The 20,006-nt window shown below is 33.6% G+C and overlaps 1 non-coding gene across 1 annotated transcript; it reads right to left on the reverse strand.

Annotated features, from left to right (window-relative positions):
* Positions 1 to 2,624: 2,624 nt before the first annotated feature.
* LOC121218894 (small nucleolar RNA R71) lies at positions 2,625 to 2,728 on the reverse strand. The gene has a single exon (XR_005915376.1). It is a non-coding gene; the product is annotated as a small nucleolar RNA R71 (small nucleolar RNA).
* Positions 2,729 to 20,006: the final 17,278 nt, after the last annotated feature.

The following is a 20,006-nucleotide window of genomic DNA, read 5'->3' on the forward strand; positions in this document are numbered from 1 at the left end:
CATTGGTCAAAGTAAATTTCTTTACAGATGTGAAGTTGAGTTCCATCGTTCCTTGACCAAGCACTTTAATCGATTAATAGTTGCTCATAAGCACTTCACGATTTGCTACTAATTCATAACTCTTGAATTATTATCGGTCATTACTGTAAACTCAAAATTATATAGGGTTTTTCTATACATTTTTACCACCTTTTTACTTAAAAAATATGTTAATATTGGGTAATTGTTATTAAAATAAGTGAATTTTATTTAATTAGTAATATTGGGCATGAATTTATAAAGTATGTGAAATTGTGTTTAATTACATGATTTTTGAACATATTTTATATTATTTCATGTTAATTTATTAATATGTGATTTTTCACTATGTAGGAGGACCATTGAAGATGTGATTAATATGAATGAAACATGGACATGCACAAATAAATTCATGTGGATGGCAAAACCATGCAAATTGGGATGTGAGGTTGATAACTTGACCCAGTAAAAGATGTGCTAAAAGATGGACATGTTTGCTCAATTATTAGATTGAGAAACCGTCCAACAAGGGGGAATTAAAGCCCAGTTTTGGCATAAGTAGATGGCTGCCCAAAAGCAAGCTTTGGGTATTTAATTGAAGGTCTTTGCAGTTGGAAAATAATTAAAAATCATCCCAACAACTTTGCTGTTGAAATCGTCCACCCTATGGCTATTAATAACCTTTGTTTGGATTCAAAATGAGGAGAATAAGTCATCCCATTTTCCATGAATCGTGCTCAGCCATATGTGAGAGAAAAGGAATGAATTTAAATTCTATTTTTATAAAGCTCTACCCCTTACCTTCACCTATAAGTACCATGCATCCCTCATCATTTCATTCATCCCTTCACTCATAACACATCTCTCATTCTCTCTTCATTCCACTCTCTCATTTCCCTTTTGTTTTCCCTTGCATAGCCATCCATCACCCTTCCATCCTTTAGGCACAAAAACTTTGTCAAAAGCATTCCTTGGCTGACCACCTTGAAACCCTTAGCAAAGAAGCACCGATTAGAATAGAGGAGCACATCAGTCAGAATAGATCCAAAAGGTTGCTGAACTGAATAAAGTTTACTCTTTCCTCTTGTTATTTATTTTAATTATGTTTTCTTTGAGTTTATTGTTTTTGACATCAACTATGGCATTTTAAATCCTATTTGCTAGGATGATTATGTTAATTCAATAAGATTTATTTTATTCATGTTTAATATGTTTGGGCCTCAGTCGATCATGTTTTCAATTAATATCATGATACATTTCATTCATAAGTGATTGAGTGCACTCAGATTAGCTGAGGGATCCTAACTAAATGACGACTAGTAGACATATAATTGAGAAGTGCAAAGCTCAATTTAGATCCTTAAACCCAACTAAGTTCATGTTCATAATATCTTTTGTTTGCTCTATTATCTTGCATAGTTTTTAGGTTTATGTAATTAAACTGTTGCGAATGTAAATGTCCCTGTAACCTCACATAAATTCTAAGAAACCCTTAGTCTAATATGATCAGTAAAATGCATACTTTATTAAGTAAAAGATCTGAGAGGACTTAATTTGGTTTCCTAACTCATGAAAGATCGAGTTGCCATGGAAGTATTTCTGAACATTGTTAAGCATGATAAAACATATTGAATTGATTAATATAATTTTCCTAGCCCATTTAATGTTAATTTTTTTTGCTAAAGCCATTCATTCATACATTTAGGTAATTTGCATTTAGATTAAAATTGCATTAGGGATCTCTTTGCAACTAGTTAATTTAATCATCACAATTCAAAATTATTGAGTTATTATATCAAATTGTGATTTATAATTTTACAAATAATCAATTAACATACATAGTCCTTGTGGAGACAATAACTCATTTTACTTACTTATTACTTGAAAGACTGTGTACACTTGCACAAATTGCGTTACAAGTTTTTGGCGCTGTTGCGGGGAATGTTACTTTAATAATTCTTTGTGAAATTATTTTTATAGTTTGGTTTTTATTTTTTAACATTACTAATTTATTCTTTATTCTTTATTTGTGATTTATTTATCAGGTGTTTATGAGCATATATTAAATCATTGATCTATTACTTGTAGACCCTGAAATTAAAAGAGCATTTAGACAGAAAAGACGTGAGAGATTTGCTCAAAGACAAGCCGAGATGGACCTTGGAAATCAAAATGATGGATAAGGTAAATGAGTCAATAATGTGCAGAATCCAATCCTTATTGCGGATGATAAGGATCGTGCCATAAGACAATACACTGTACCACTCTTTAAAAAGATAAATCCGGGAATCAAGAGGCTGGATATCGTGGAACCCCAATTCGAATTGAAACCAGTGATGTTTCAAATGCTCCAAATAGTGGGCCAGTTTAGTGGTATGCCCACGGAAGATCCACATCTTCACCTTCGATTATTCATGGAGGTGAGTGATTTGTTTAAGTTAGCTAGTGTGACTGAAGATGTATTAAGGTTGAAGTTGTTTCCATACTCATTGCGAGATCGAGCATAAGCACGGCTGAATTCATTACCACCAAGTTCAATATCTACTTGGCAAGAATTAGCAAAAAGGTTTTTGGTAAAGTATTTTCCATTGAGCAAAAATGCAAAGATACGAAATGAGATAACTACTTTTCAATAATTGGATGATGAGTCCTTATACGAGGCATGGGAAAGATTCAAGGAATTGCTTTGTAAGTGTCCTCATCATGGTATTTCCCATTGTATCCAATTGGAGACGTTTTATAATGATCTCAATGCACATACAAGAATAATGCTGAATTATTCTGAGAAGAGTGCGATTTTGTCTAAGTCTTATAACGAGGCTTATGAGATCATCAAAAGGATCGCTAGCAACAATTACCAATACCCAAAAAATCAAGCAGTTTCTAGAAGACGAGTAGCCAAAGTGCATAAAGTAGACGCCCTAACTTCATTCTCTGCTCAGGTATCTTCTATTTCCTCATTGTTGAAATAGTTTATCACTAATGGTTTGGATAATTTTGTAGCTCAATCACCAAGTCAGTATGATGTTGTTTCCTATGTGTATTGTAGGGATGGTTATTATTTTGAGAATTACCCTTCAAACCCCAAGTCTATTTGTTATGTAAGGAATCAATATCAAAATAGAAGTGGACAAGGACCAAGTCCAACTTCTACAATCCATCATGGCGGAATCATCCAAACTTTTCCTAAAGTAACCAAAGAAATGGACCGAACAACCATATACAACGTAGACCCAATCAATCCTAAGGGTTTAATCAACAAGCTATAAAACTACCTCAAGCTGAGTCATCAAATAGTTTGAAGGACTTGTTGAAGTCGTATATGGCAAAAAATGACGCTTTGATCCAAAGTCAAGCAACAACACTGAAAAATCTGGAAAATCAAATGGGTTAGTTAGTTATTGAGCTTCGTAGTAGACTGCAAGGAGCCTTGTCGAGTGATACAGAAAGTCCAAGGAGTTTGGGTAAGGAACATTACAAGGTATTTGCATTACGAAGTGGCAAGATTTTGGAACCTAAGGAGGTTGTGATTGAAGATGAGCCTACTGAGAAAAAGGAAACTCAACCAACAGTTGAAGTTCCTACACCAGAAAAATCAGATGCTGAAAATCTGATGAGGTAAACCTTAAACTAGTAAATTTTGAGAAGCTAACACCTTTTGTAGATTTGCCTCTTCAGAAAAGTTGTCTGTATCAACCTAGAGTTCTATATCCTCAAAGACTCCAGTAGAATAGGCAGAAACAAGAGGTGCACTTCAAAAATCTCTTGGATGTTTTAAAGCAAATACACATAAACATTTGGTTGGTAGAGGCTTTAGAACAAATGCCCAATTACGTGAAGTTTATGAAGGATATTTTGTCCAAGAAGAAAAGGCTTAGTGAGAATAAGACTGTTGCTTTGATGAAGGAGTGCAACGCGTTCTTATAGAATAAGCTACCTACTAAAATGAAAGACCCTAAAAGCTTTACAATACCTTGTAACATCAGAGAATCTTACCACGATAAAGCTTTGTTTGACCTTGGAGTAAGCATCAACTTGATGCCCAAATCTATTTTCAAACTGTTGGGGATAGGTGAAGTAAGATCCACTACTGTGAAACTTCAACTTATGAATTCTTCATTAGCATATCTCGAGGGAAAGATCGAGGATGTTTTCGTAAAAGTTGATAACTTTATTTTTCCTGATGACTTTATTATGTTAGACTTTGAAGCAGGTAAGGAAGTTCTGATCATCATTAGGAGACCTTTCTTAGCCATGGGAAGAATGTTGGTAGATGTGCAAAAAGGTGAACTCACCATGCGAGTTCAAGATGATAAGGTAACATTAACATTCTGAAGGCCATGAAATTTCTTGATCCTTCAAAAGAGTGTTCAGTAATAGAGGAATTAGAAACTTTGGTTTTTCTAGAAAGTAATTCTGAAGAAGACCCATTGGAGAACATTTTAGGGTTTAAACCATTTGAAAATGAAAAAAGGTAATAAAGATTTGGGTTTGATGGAAGTCAATCCAAGAAGTTATGATCAACCACTACAGTTCGAACCGCTAGAGTTGAAAGTTTAGGAATTTACACAGCACAAGTTGTTAATTGAGGAACCACCTAAGCTTGAACTAAAGGTACTTCCATCCCACCTAGAATACGTTTATCTTGATAATAGCTCTAATTTTCCTATGATTGTTTTAGAAGACTTGACAAAACATTAAGATGAGCAGTTGATTGATGTTTTAAAGAAATTTAAAAAGGTAATTGGTTGGACCATAGTTGACATACGAGGTATAAGCCCTTCCTTCTGTATGCATAAGATTATTTTGGAGGAAGGTGAGCAAGGTTGAATCGATGGAGAAATGAGACTTAACCCTATAATGAAAGAGGTAGTACAGAAGAAGGTAATCAAATAGTTAGACACGGGAATTAGCTACCTCATCTTAGATTGTTCTTGGGTAAGTCCGGTACAATGTGTACCAAAGAAAGGTGGAATCACGATTGTTGAGAACAAATGTAATGAGTTAATCCTGATGAGAACTATCATGGGTTGGAGAATCTGTTTTGACTATAGAAAATTGAACAAAGCCACTCGTAAGGATCATTTTTCATTGCCTTTTATGGATTAGATGTTAGATCGACTAGCAGGTAACAAATTTTACTAATTTTTAGATGGATATTTGGGATACAACCAAATAGTTGTAGCCCTAGAAGACCAACATAAAACTACTTTTACTTGCCCATACGATACATTTGCTTTTAGGCGAATGAATTTTGGCTTATGTAATGCACTTACCACATTTCAACGATGTATGATGGCAATTTTCACTGATATGGTTGAAATTTATACCGTTTTTTGTAACCCTTATGATATTTGTTTGCGTAATTTGACTAAGGTATTAAAAAGATGCGAGGAGACGAATCTTGTCATCAACTGGGAGAAATGTCATTTTATGGTTAACGAGGGAATTGTCTTAGGACATAAATTTCCAAGAATGAGATTGAAGTGGATAAAGCAAAGGTAGATGTAATTGAAATATTACCACCTCCAGTTAGTGTCAAAAGAGTTAGAAGTTTCTTAGGTCATGCCAATTTTTATCGTATATTTATTATGGATTTTTCAAAAATTTCTAAAAATCGGTTAATTTCAGGCCCAATAATTGTTACACCTGATTGAAATTCACATTTTGAGTTGATGTTTGATGCAAGGGATACGATGGGTCAAAGAAGAAACAAAATGTTTCATCCTATCTACTATGCAAGCATAACTTTGATAGGAGCCCAACTCAATTATAAGGTAACCGAAAAAGAACTTTTGCTATAGCTTTTGCTCTGACAAGTTTCGCTCATATCTCATAGGTACCAAAGTTATAGTGTTTACCGGTCATGCGACCATTAAGTATTTAGTTACGAAGAAAGGTGCTAAACTTAGGCTAATTCATTGGATACTTTTACTCCAAGAATTTGACATTGAGATCCAAGACAGAAAAGGTGTTGAAAATCAAGTAGCTGATCATCTGTCGAGGGTTGAACAGAATAAGGTAACTTCTTCACTTATTCCAATTAATGAGAATTTCCCTAATGAGCATATCTTTTATGTAAGTTGAATCTATGAAACACCTTGGTTTGCTAATTTTTCCAATTATTTATCACGTGAAATAATTCCTCGAGAAATGACATACCAACAAAGGAAGAAATTTCTTCATGATAGTCGATATGGTTTTTCGGAGGATCCATTTTTGTTTAAAGAATATACAGATAACATAATCAGAAAGTGCATAGTTGGAAGTGAAATTGACGAGATTTTGCACCACTGCCATTCATCTCCAAGTGGGGGACACTTTGGTGGTTCTCACACTACAGCAAAGATTTTGCAAGCAGGATTCTTTTGGCCTACAATATTTAAGGATGTGTATGCATATGTGAAAAACTATGATAGATGCCAAAGAATCGAAAACATATCAATGAGGAACGAGATCCCCTTAACAAATATTTTAGAGGTAGCTGTGGACTATGTATCCAAGTGGTTTGAAGCCGAGGCGTACCCAACAAATGATGTTAAGGTAGTCATGTGATTCCTGCATAAGCATGTATTTACACAGTTTGAGACTCCTAGAGCTATAATTAGCGATGAAGGATCTCACTTTGTAAATAAGTGGCTTAAGTGATTACTTAAAAAGTATGATGTGAAGCATAGGATTGCTACTGCCTATCACCCACGGTCAAATGGGCAAGTTGAAAGGGGGAATCGTGAAATCAAAGGTATTTTTGAGAGGGTGGTGTGCCCTAAAAGAAAAGAGTTGTCTCGAAGGCTCGATAATGCTCTATGGGCCTATCGAACTGCTTTTAAGACACTGTTAAGAATGACTCCCTATCGGTTAGTTTTTCAAAAGGCATGTCATTTGCCACTCGAATTGGAGAATAAAGCTCACTCGACTTTGAAACTGTTGTTTAACAATATATTTTCTGTGAAATCAGAACAGTGGTTTTGGAACCACAAATCTAACAAGTAAATTATTATTATATTATTATTTTAATGTCTATGGGATGTTAGCATGATCGTATAAAAATTTCGTTAAGAAATTTTGACATTTTCATGATTAATAAAATAAAAAGGACTAAATCGTAAAAAGTGTAAAAGTAGAATTCCATTAGTTAAAAAGGTAAAATGACCATGGAACCTTAAATTGAGATGACTTAGATGGTAATTAGACCATTTCTATAGTTAGTGGATGTTTATGGCAAGGTTTTATTGAAATTATTAATGTTTTTAAGGGTAAAATGGTAAATTGGTAAATAAAACATAAAAGAAAAGAAAAGAAAAGATGGTATCATCTTCTTCATTTGATAACTCAACCAAAAATAAACCATTGGAGCTAGATAGGGTATTTTACCAAACCTTCTTGCTTGCATGGTATGTTTTTCAACCATATTTTTAATGATTTTTATGTTTTAAGGTTGTTTTAGCTTAATCTAGCTAGCCCCGGGATCAATTTGTAAAACCTCCAAATATTGAGGGTCATACCATGAATTTTTTGTATTATTATTGATGTTTAATGATAGATTATGAGTCATTTTTGATAAATAAACAAGTTTTGTAAAGTGATTTTTGATGAAAATGGCATTTAGGGACTTGTTTGTAAAAATGGTAAAATTTCATGTTAAATTTGTGAAATTATGGTTTGTATGGATTGGTTTAAGTCCCTAGAGAAATTGGCTAGATTTAAAAGAGGATTAAAATTCTTAGATTTCAATTTATGAGCTTAAGGGCTAAATTGTGAAAAGTTAAAATGTTAGGGGCAAAATAGTAATTTTGTAAAATGAAACGTGGACTAAATTGAATGCTAGGGATTTTAAATTGATTAAATTTTTCTATATAGATCAAGATATATCAAGACGAATCTAGATCTGGGAAAAGCTAAAGGCTCGGATTAATAGATCTCGTTTATATTCCCTAGTCGTCGAGGTAAGTTCGTAGTGTTTTAATATGTAAATGAATTTCTATTTGTGTACTTATATAATGATGCTTTAATTATTATGTTTTTAGAAGATTATTCCTAAATTGCACATATGTGCTCCTGTTTGTACTTTAATATCCTTGAATTGAACATACGTGCCCCTGTTTATACTTCGGTACCCCTGAATTGCACATACGTGCCCCTACTTGTACTCTGGTACCCCTGAATGCATTTTTGTGCCCTGTTTAGACTCTGGTAACTCTAAATCATATTCAATTATTGTTAGATTAAATGATATACTATGTTCTTACTAAGCTCTATTAGATTATTCGTTCTTGTGGATTGTTTTGTATATCATTGTTGTTGACATTTTGGACGGATCAAACCTTCAGCTCACACTATCCATCGATATTGGTAGCTTTTGTATCTCCTAGGGTAGTGGCATGCATAAATTTATGCAGTTCAATTTGTGGTTGAAATGTATATAGGATGTTTTATAGTGGTGTTTGATGAATATGTAAATAATAACTAAATGTGTTTGTGTTTTGGTGTCATTTATGCATAATAGGTTATAATGTTTGCTTTAGAAAGTAGTTTTGGTCACTTTTGGTAATGGATGAAAATGGCTTATTAGTGTCATTTGATGGTTTGTGTCATTAAGCTACCTTATGTTGTATGTTTAGTAAGTTTTTGGAACTAGCAGTTGATGAATGGTAAGTAGTAAAATATGCATGTTTAGATAGGTTTTGATTATTGCAATTGAGGTGCCTTGAATGACATATTGGTTAGTTGATTTAAGACTCTTGAATTGGTATTTATATGTATGTTTTGATAAGGTTTAGATGCCTTCAATATGTGCACAATTGGCCTAAAGGATCATGCATGAATTGGTATTGGAAATGGCTTGATTTTATGCAAATTTTAAGTCCACACAGTCTGAGACAGAGGCGTGTGACTTAGCCGTGTGTGACACATGGCCTGTTGACACAACAGTGTGTCTCCTGTAGGTTCCTTTGTATGCAAGTCAGTTAGTTACACGGCCTGGCGCAAGGGCATGTGGGGCTATTTTGAGAGTTATACGGCCTGACACACGGCCGTGTGACCCTACTCAGAGAGTTACACAGGTGAGGACACGGGGTGGGACACGACCGTGTGTCCCGAGTTCGAAGGTTACACTGCCTAAGACATGGGGGTATGTCTCAATTGTGTGGGTCACACGGCCGTGTGACCCTTGTAGTCAAATTTTTCAAAATTTTTATTAAACTTTCCAAATGTTTCCAATTTGGTCCCGAATTATTTCTAAGGTGTTTCTAGGGCCTTGAAAGCTCGATTAAGGGACGATATGTATGTGAAAGAAGGTATTATAATATGTTTTCAGTTATGTATGAAATGTATGTTTTAATGTTCCATTTGTACGGTAATGCTTCATAACCCTAAGTCGGTGACATATACGGGTTAGGGTGTTACAAATTGAATTTGTATCTTAAGCAAGCCGATGAGAGAATGATGCTACAACTTGATGAGTTGGAACAATTGAGGTTATTTTCATACGAGAATGCCAAGATGTGTAATAAAAATATAAGAGATGACATGATAGTACTATACAACCTCGTGAATTCAGTGAAGGTTAGAAAGTGTTCTTGTTTAATTCGAGTCTAATGTTATTTCTTGGAAAACTCAAGCCTCGGTGGAAAGGACATTATACCATCCACAAAGTTTATCCATATGGAGTTGTAGAATTGTACGACAACCATGGAGCTACGTTTAAAGTTAATGGTCAACATCTCAAGCACTATTGGGATGATGAAGTTAAGCGAATTAAAATCTCGTTCAAATTATTAGACCCCTAATTTTTCATAAACCTACCTTTTAATAAAAAGTTCGAAATTATTTTCTTAAATTAGTACATTTAATTAATTCTGCCTAAGGAGATTGGAACTTAAGTAGGACCGTTGTGACCCTTCCAACCTTTCTTGAGAATTAATTTAATGTAATTTTTTGAAAAGAAAATTTCTAATTAATTTTAAAATTTTTATTTTTATTTTTATTTTTCAATTTTATCTTTGCATCTAATTTTAATTTTAATTTAATTTGTTTATGTTTTATAAAGGGGGTCAAATTGACCCAAGTACTAATCAATTTATTTATTTTTAAGCAGTCTAGTTTGTAAATATAATTTGGGCTTCAGGCCTCAATAGCAAAGAGGAGAAATTTACCCATTGATTTTCATTCATAAGGGTTCCCTAAAACCCTAATTTTGCCACCACTTTTTCCCTCCATCTTTACTTGCCGCCCAAGTCACCTTAAGTAGCTAAAATTTTGCTACAAGTTTGCCCTAATTCACCACAATATAAACCTCTCTCTACCAACATAATTCTCACAACCCTTAAAACAATTAGCTTAAACCCCAGCCACTCATTTTTTTCCTCTTAGCCGTCGGCCTAAATCCCAAATTTCTCTCCAAAATCCTTTTCCTGTCGTAAAACCCTAGCATTGTTGCTGCAAGGTTTTTGCCGGAACAACCCTATAACACCCTTAACCCATATCCATCGTCAAAATAGGGTTACGGAGCATTACCGTAAAACTATAATGTAAAAACATACATTTCCAATCATTTCATTAAAAATAGCATAACCAATTCATATTCATGCATTTCGTCCCTTAGTCGAGCCCTCGAGGCCTTAGAAACACTTTAGAAATAATTTGGGACTAAATTAGAAACAATTGAAACCTTGAGGAAAAAGTTTAAAAAATTCACACTACAGGGGTCACACGGCCATGTGGGCAGGTCGTGTAACATTCGAAATAGAGACAAACAGCTGTGTCCCGGCTCGTGTTCGTGCCTGTGTAACTCTCTGAATTGGGTCACATGGCCAAGCCACACGCCCGTGTGCCAGGTCGTGTACTAGGCCATGTAACTGTCTGACTTGCAACCTTTAAAACCTACAGGGGACACAGGGTCGTGTGTCATACACGACTAAGACACACAACCGTGTCTTAGGTCGTGTGGACAAGAAATTGGCCAAAATCAAGCCATTTCTTTCACCCATTCAAAACATGAATCCTAACAGAATTGCTCATATGACCAAGCCATCATAACCTACCCCAAACATGAATAAAAATGACCAATTCATTACACCATTTATCCATACAACCCATATGCCAATAAGGCACCTAAATCAAAACAATCAACTATACTTAAACATGTGCATATTTGGCCATTCATCAACCATTCACATCTAACTTATTTCTATACCAAACTTACCACAATTGACAACATTGAAACTACACCAACACATACCAAAATGGTTATTCAAAATATGCATCAACCTAGCCATATTAACATCAACCCTCAAGGCATCAAAATACCATAACTTCCACAAATTCAAAGCAACATTACATACCATAAGCACCAACTGAACATTAGACATAAATCCACCTATACATGCCATTATAACCTTGACTAAAACATCAAAATCTACCGATATAATCACTGGATAGTGTGATAGGTCTCTGATGAGCTTCCAAACTGGTCGAGCTTCTGATAATCTATAAAAGATAAGAAAGAAAACAATGTAAGCATATAATGCTTAGTAAGTTCATATAATATGAACATATCTTACCATTTAGATGCATAACTTTAAAATTAACATGAACCAATCCAACATAAGCTTGGCACAAACCTAAGCATCATCAACAATAAAGCTAGTGCTTAAACACATAACTTAACAAAATCATCACATGATAAGATAGATTTTATGAACATAGCACATTTGAATTCATACTTTCCATAAACATGGTTATACATACTTTGATCAACATCACTTCATACATTTCCATAAGTTCATAACTTAGCCATTTGAACACTTATAGTTCCTTCCCTTTTCATGCCCATTGAACCACTTAGAATAATATCGGATACACGGGAAGCCCACACAAAGTGTGCTAACATATGGTCTAAACCATTCCTTTTCCTTTACATCATTGCTCACTCGAGCCATAAATGGGTCTATCACACAAGCTGACAGTCAGAATGTAGATACATGATGCCGTTCACCCAAGCTTACAAGTATCCACAAAAAATGCTAAAACTCAGCCATTAGTAGGACATTTAGAACCAGCACCTGAAACATGGTAACCATAATGACATGTCATTTGTATCCTATATATTCCTAAGGTTCAAATGGGGCTCGATAGTCATCGAAACGTCGTTGGATTTCTATTGTAACATGATATGATAAATAACATAATAGCATATAAATCAAATAACATTAAATGTTTTTTAAACATACGAACTTACCTCAATTTTAAAGATGTCAAAATATGATTCACTAATCCGAGGCTTTAGCTTTTCCTCGATCTACATCTGTATGAGGCTTAACTTGATCAAAATAAGTAAATTCAATATGTTTACTATTCATACTATCCAACTCAGTCCAAATTCATACTTTTGCAAAATTAAATTTTTGCCCATAATATTTTAACTTCTTTATAATTTAGTTCTTAAGCTCGTAAATTAAAATTTATGCAATTTCATCCACATATCATGCTAGCGAATTTACCTAGGGGCTCATAATACCTCATACAAATCAACATTTTAAAAATTTATCATGGTATTTTCCTACTTTTACAAATAAGTTCCTAAATGATAATTTCATCAAAAATCACTTTATAAAAGTTGCTTATTTAACAACAAGGACTCATAATCTTTCATCAAACTTCATAAATAATGTAAGAACGTTCTGAAAAAACCCTAAACCTTTAATAATTTTGCAAACTAGTCCCTAGGCTAGCTAGATTAAGCTACAATGATCCCGAAAACATAAAAATCATTAAAAACAGGACCAGATTACACTCACATGCAATGGAAGAGCTTGGCCAAACCCTAGCTAAGTCTTCAATGGTGAAATCAGGTGAGAAAATGCAAAAATGAAGAAGATGGACACATTTTCTTTTAGTTATTTTAACTTTAATTCCTATTTACCATTTTATCCTTTTAAAACATTAATAATTTCAATAAAACCAAACCCATAAATTTTCACTACCACATAACTTGTCTAATTACCATATAAGTCCTCTTACATTAAAGATATATAGCCATTTAATACCTTTAGCTACAAGAACTATACTTTTGCACCTTTTACGATTTAGTCCTTTTCAGGTAATTAAGCATGCAAATGATAGAATTTCTTAACAAAATTTTTATACGATACTACTAACATACCATAGATATTAAAATAATAATAAAATAAATATTTTCACGTCAAATTTGTGGTCCAAAAATCACTATTTCAATTTCACTAAAAATAGGTTATTACAAACCCTATCGCCGTCGCATCCTATTGCTATCGCAAGCTTCACGCCACCGCAAGCCCGTTGATGTCACAATCCTTTTGCCATCACAAGCACCCTTCTATAACCCAGTGTCAATTTCTTTTCTCTTCCTTTTACCAAAACTTTGCCTATGTTTTGGGAAAAATCACCATGTCTCGTAAAAGAACTAGATCTTCCAAGACCTTTACCGAAAATGTCATTGTGATTCAAGATGAAGAAGTGAAAGAAAGGTTTGATTCTATCTTCAAAAATCAACCTATGATGCTAAAAGAAAGTTTCAACTTGGAAAACAATGATAAGATGGTTGTGTCTTTGCCAATTCGAAAGATAATTGATGCCCTCAATTGGAACTATTTTTACGATGCACGATCATGACCCAATAAGGAGTTAGTTTGAGAGTTCTATGCCAATTTGACTAAGCCAGATGCTACTGAAGTTCTTGTTTGCAAGAAAAATGTACCCCTAACTTCTAAGTCCATTAATGATTTGTTTAACTTGTTTGATGTTAAAGAAGATGAGAACTTAGCCATGATGACAAAGATAAATTGGGATTTTCTTCAACAATAGTTTAATTTTGTAGCAAATCTAGGATCCCAATGGATTATAAGCAAGTATGGTAGTCATTCTTGCCGAAGGGATATCTAAAATTATTGGCTAAGGTATGGTTTTACTTTGTCTGATATAGTTTCATGTTATCTCACACCGTTCCACCATCTCGATGGAGTGAATACTTTTTTTGTATGTAATTATGACAGAAAAGTCTATCAATGTTGGGAAGATCATTATTAAGGAGATCCATGATTTTGCTAGAAAGAAGACCGGAAGTGCTTACTTCCCATCATTGATAACTTCACTTTGTTTAAGGGCCCAAGTTAAAACTAAAGCAAACATAAAGGGTCCGTATGTTCAAGGTTGCATCATATCCCATGATCTTGAGAGGTCAGTGGAGAATGTCTATGAGCTAAACCCAACTGAACCAGATAAACCAATAGAACCAAAAACTGATGAGTCATTGAACAAATCTGAAACTGAAGCTAACTCAGTTACTGTGATAGAATAAACAGAATCAGAATAAGAATTGAGCAATCTAGAATTAATAAAGGAACCAGAAGTTTCTGAACCAAGCAATGAGCCGAATGCTAATGAGCCAGTTGAATCAAGTCTTAATCTTGAGTTGACTATTCATATGCCCACTTCTTCAAACATTGCGAAGAAATCAAAATTGTCAATTATGATGGATATGATGAAATTTATGCATAACCAACAACAAGCTTATCGGAAATATGCAAAGATTAGAGATGATTCCAGAAGAAATATTTTGAAAAATATCTCTAACAAATTTTTTCTTAAATTCCTACATTATATCTTTGAGTCATGGAAGGAAGATGAGAATGAAAGCGAGGATGAAACATCAAAGGAGAAAGACGAGGAGGATAAGTTAAATAAATAAAAGGGGAATTTCTTGCCTTTAGTTTTTATTTCTTTTAAGTGTTTATTTTTATTTCCTAGTTAGAATTTTTGCTTTCGTATAATAAAATAACAAGCATGAATAAATAAGTTCAATGCCTCTTCAATTGAAAAGTGAAGTGATGTGGTAATGAGAATGAACATGTCTAGGATTGGATTGTTGAGAGAGACTTAATATTAAGTAGTCTTTATGACTCGCATTTTTTTTCTTGCAACCCTACCTGGTGTCAGTTTTCATTCATTACTTTGTTTTTGCAATGAGGACATTGTTTCTTTTTAAAGGGGGTAAGGCATTTCGCATGGATTTTAAAGTATGTTTCGATCATTTTACTTAATTATGCTGAAATAAATGAATGTTCAGAGAGAATTTTTGTTCATAAGTATGTTCAAATGCAAGCATGATTTCTGATTTTATCTAATTTATTCTTATGTTATCTTGAGTGATGGAATGCTTGTATGTTCTTTATACTTATGTAGTATTTTCCATGAAAATTTGATTTCTTTAGAAATAGACATGCATAAAGGTTTAAGTCTTTAGAATTGACTTAGTAACTTTCTTGAGGTGAAACCTAAGAGGTATAAGAATCCAATATGATATAGGCACATTTTCTTTGGATCGTTTGAGCCTTTCAAGCTGACCTTATTAAATTAACCTTTGAAACTTAATTTTTGAGCTTAATGGTCTGTTTATTGTAAATTACCTACATCATAAGTCATATAACCATTTTTTTAATTTTATCATATTTTTTGCACCTATCTTAACTAAATTTGTCTTGGTGATCAAATTTTGAGAAAAAATAGAAAAGATGTACATGCTCTTCACATGTTTTTTTAAAAAAATGATAAAAAAATAAAGGTAAGTTTGTTCAAAAGAATAAAGAGTAAAATTTTCTCAAAGTTTGAAAAATAAAATTTGAGCATGAGTTCGAAGTAAGTTTGGGGGTGTTCCAAAAATCCAATTTTATGAAGGTTGTGACACAGAAAGATCCAAGACAAGTTAGGGTTAAGATGATTGAACCTAAAAACTCACTTCTCTTTATCCCTACCTTTAGCTTAGCCCTATTACAACTAATAAAAGACCTATTGATTGAATGATTATATCGACTACATTAGTAGAGAGAAATTACTAAGCTCAACTTATAAAGACCATTAATTAAACCTTGGGATTGCTATGTTTAGTTGATAAGGAATGCATATTGATTGGTGAATGTTATGTATGACTTTGAAAATGCATGCAAACTATGATTCATGTTGACATTATGATGTACTTAGTATAAAGTTGGAAATAGTATTTGCATTAAAGCTACTCGTCAATAAAAAGTATTTTTGAGCATGATTTTGTTGATGCATGTTTATGTACGAAGATTGGTGCTACTTTATCATTTTGCAAAATTGCCTTAGCAAAAGTTGTGATGTGCATGAACATTACTCGGGATGAGCAATGGTTTAAGTTTGGAGGTGTGTAAACTCGAAATTATATAGTATTTTTCTATATATTTTTACCATCTTTTTACTTAATAAATATGCTAATCTTGGTTAATTGTTATTAAAATAAGTGAATTTTACATAATTAGTAATATTGGGCATGAATTTATAAAGTATGTGAAATTGTGCTTAATTACATGATTTTTGTACATATTTTATATTACTTCATGTTAATTTATTAATATGTGATTTTTCACTATGTAGGAGAACCATTGAAGATGTGATTAATATGAATGAAACATGGACATGCACAAATCAATTCATGTGGACAGCAAGACCATACAAATTGGGTCATGATGTTGATAATTTGACCCTATAAAAGATGTGCTAAAAGATGGACATGTTTGCTAAATTATTGGACTAAGAAATCATCCAAAAAGAAGAAATTAAACCCAATTTCGACATAGGTAGATGGCTTCCCAAAAACAAGCTTTGAGGTATTTAATTATAGGTCTTTACAGTTGGAAAATAATCAGAAATTAGCCCAACAACTTTCTGTTGAAATCGTCCACCCTATGGCTATTAATAACCTTGGTTTGAATTCAAAATGAGGAGACTAAGTCATCCTATTTTCCATGAAATGTGGCTCACCATATGTGAGAGAAAAGGAAGGAATTTAAATTATATTTTTAGCAAACTCTACCCTTTACCCTCACCTATAAATACCATGCATCCCTCATCCCTTCATCCATAACACATCTCTCAATCTCTCTTCATTCCACTCTCTCATTTCCCTTTTTTTCCCTTACATAGTCATCCATCACCCTTCCATCCTTTAGCCACAAAAGCTTTGTCAAAAGCATTCCTTGGCCGGCCATCTTGAAACCCTTAGCAAAGAAGCATCGATCATAATAGAGGAGTGCATTAGTTAGAATAGATCCGAAAGGCTGCTGAACTGAATAGAGTTTACTATTTCCTCTTGTTATTTATTTGAATTATGTTTGCTTTGAGTTTATTGTTTTTGACATCAACTATGGTATTTTAAATCCTATTTGCTAGGATGATTATGTTAATTTAATAAGATTTATTTTATTCATGTTTAATATGTTTGGGCCTCAATCGATCATGTTTTCAATTAATATCATGATACATTTCACTCATACGTGATTGGGTGCACTCAGATTAGCTGAGTAATCCTAACTAAACGATAGCTAGTAAGCACATAATTGAAAAGTGCAATACTCAATTTAGATCCTTAAACCCGACTAAGTTGAGGTTTATAATATCTTTAGTTAGCTCTATTATCTTGCATAGTTTTTAGGTTTATGTAATTAAACTATTGAAAACGTAAATGTCCCTGTGACCTTACATAAATGTTACGAAACTCTTAGTCTAATATGATCAATAAAATGAATATTTCACTAAGAAAAAAATCTAAGAGGACTTAATTTGGTTTCCAAACTCATAGAAGATCGGGTTGCCATGGAAGTACTTCCGAACATTGTTAAGCATGATAAAACATATTGAATTGATTAATATAATTTTCCTAGCCCATTTAATGTTGATTGTTTTTGTTGCTAAAGCCATTCATTCATACATTTAGATTATTTGCATTTAGATTAAAATTGCATTAGGGATCACTCTTTGCATCTAGTTAATTTAGTCATCACAATTCAAAATTATTGAGTTATTATATCAAATTGTGATTTATAATTTTACAAATAATCGATTAACATACATAGTCATTGTGGAGACGATAACTCATTTTACTTAATTGTTACTTGAATGACTGTGTACACTTGCACAAACTGCGTTACAATTAGAGACATAGATAGTAGCTTTAGAGTCGAGCCACCAATTACAGGACTTATCGGTCATGGCTATGTTGAGTTCGGTAATCATATCAATCTCCAAACTCTCGATCCCTTCTGTAACCATGGCCACTAAGTTCATGTCCTCCACCATATTGGCTTTAGAAGTTGTGGCATCTTGCTTATTTTTGAGAAGTTTACAATCCTTAATGTAATGTCCTTTCTTATTGCAATTATAATAATTGCGAGATATTTTCTTCTTGTCTTGCACGTCCTTGGCCTCGGATGTGGCTTTTTGCTTACCATTTCGAAAGTTTTTAGACTCGCTCGCATGGTTCACTTTAGAACTTTGGGGAAGATACACTGCATCACGCTTTCGAGTTTCCTCTTCAATATGCAAATGCCTAAGTGTTTTCTCCATAGTGAAGTCCTTTGTTATATGTAGAAGTTTCTTTCGATAATTGTTCCAAGACAAAGTTAACTTTGAGATGATAGCCCTGACTTGTAACAATTTCGAAATACAAACTTTCAAGTTACGAAGCCTGCTTACAAGGACTTGTAAGTGATGGACTTGATCCATGATGGGGATACTATCGAGCACTTTGAATTCAAAATACTTCATCATTAAAAATTTATCAGTACATTGTCTCTCGGTGTTGTATTTCTCTTCAAAATCTTTCCATATTTCCATCGGTGATTGCATTGACTTGTAGAGATCATACAATCAATTAGATAAGGTGTTGAAGATGTATCCTTGACATGTGAAATTGTCTTCTTTGTGCTTCTTTTTAAGTTTGACCACTTTCGTAATTTCCTCGGGGTTTGCATTGGGGGTGGGATCCTCTACGAGTTGTAGGTTTGGATCTAGAACTTACAACACATTTAAGATAGTAAGAAGGAACAACATCTTGTCCTTTCAGCGATTGAAGTTTGAACCATCAAATCGGTGAAGTTTCACAAACTCTTGGTTCACCACTTTGAAAGTGGTGGTAGCCTCCGTCGCCATCTCCAAAATAGTTTTCTTTGATTGTTGGATATTATAAGTGGAAAAGATAGATCCGGAGACGATATTGAATTAAACAGTAGACTTCGAAGAGCGGGTGACACGTTCCAAAGAGAACTATTTGCCCCCACATAAAGTTGCTAGAGGGTTAAGACAAAGGCCCTCCCGGGATACAATGAAGCTTTTGAATTTCCTTTAATTAGTAAAATCGAGAAATTCCCTAATTCTTACTCTAATTTCTGAAAATATGATTGATTATAATGATTTTTGTGAGCACCATAGACCCTCTATTTATATGCACTCAATAGATCCTATTTTAAGGAGTCACAACCTTTCATGTTGGACATGAAGAAATATGTCCTATGGAAATGTATCCATTGAATGATAAATAATCACTTTCTAAATTTGAATAAATGCTCATCAATAATTAAATTTGCTATTTACAAATTCCAACAGTTAGTGGTGAGTGCATTCACGCTAATAAGCGAGTGGTCTGATGGAAGATGAAGCATACAAATAGAGACCAATCAAGTGATGCGAGGTGGAGAGTCATCTACAAATATCTTTCAAGTGACTTCTAGTTACGCCATGTATCCAAAAAGTGTAGGGGGTGTTTAACAATTTGAATGGTAAAAAATGATGCATTTAAGCATTCAACATTTAGTGGAAATATGGCGTTGTATTAATAAATTGGGAAGGTCAGGATGGAGAATAAGAGCTAGGGTAGTAAAATTGGGAAAGTGAAAGTGAAATCCAAGTTTATATAAAGAAGATGCGCAAGCACTGTTGGAACTGATTAAACACTTTGATACCAACTCTTAAATAAGATCTGAAAAACAAAATAGAATAACTTACCCCTTAAATGGAGTGTGGTCTGTTCTGACTCCATGCAAGGAATTAAAATTTTAAAATAACGATAAAATTTTCATTCTAAGCTCACACATGAAATTTATGTGTACCGACAGGTTGAGAGACATCCTATACTGTTTCTATTTTAATAGCTGTAGTAA

This window comes from Gossypium hirsutum, chromosome D06, assembly GCF_007990345.1.
Source record: "Gossypium hirsutum isolate 1008001.06 chromosome D06, Gossypium_hirsutum_v2.1, whole genome shotgun sequence".
NCBI lineage: Eukaryota > Viridiplantae > Streptophyta > Magnoliopsida > Malvales > Malvaceae > Gossypium > Gossypium hirsutum.